The sequence below is a fragment of the Octopus bimaculoides genome, chromosome 22 (genome assembly GCF_001194135.2).
Source record: "Octopus bimaculoides isolate UCB-OBI-ISO-001 chromosome 22, ASM119413v2, whole genome shotgun sequence".
NCBI classification, from domain to species: Eukaryota; Metazoa; Mollusca; class Cephalopoda; order Octopoda; family Octopodidae; genus Octopus; species Octopus bimaculoides.
Genome location: NC_069002.1, coordinates 1,763,670 through 1,763,901, shown reverse-complemented (window position 1 = coordinate 1,763,901; position 232 = coordinate 1,763,670). Strand labels below are relative to the sequence as shown.

Genomic DNA, 232 nt, shown 5'->3' with positions numbered 1-232 from the left:
ATATATATATATATATATATATATATACATACATACATTCATACATACATACATGCATATATATGTATACACACACACACACACACATAGATATACACACACATACATAATACATATATGTACATATATAATACATACATATGTACCTCAGAATGGCTGCAGCCTCACGGCTGAAACATATAAATGAAGAAAAGAATAAAAGAATATATTATTATATGTGTGTGTTCGTGTA

The 232-nt window shown here is 26.3% G+C and overlaps 1 protein-coding gene across 1 annotated transcript in view; it reads right to left on the bottom strand.

The window, feature by feature from the left end:
* Nucleotides 1–232, bottom strand: part of LOC106874426 (nuclear receptor subfamily 2 group E member 1) — a 53,641-nt gene that overhangs the window by 7,509 nt on the left and 45,900 nt on the right. The window lies entirely within an intron of this gene.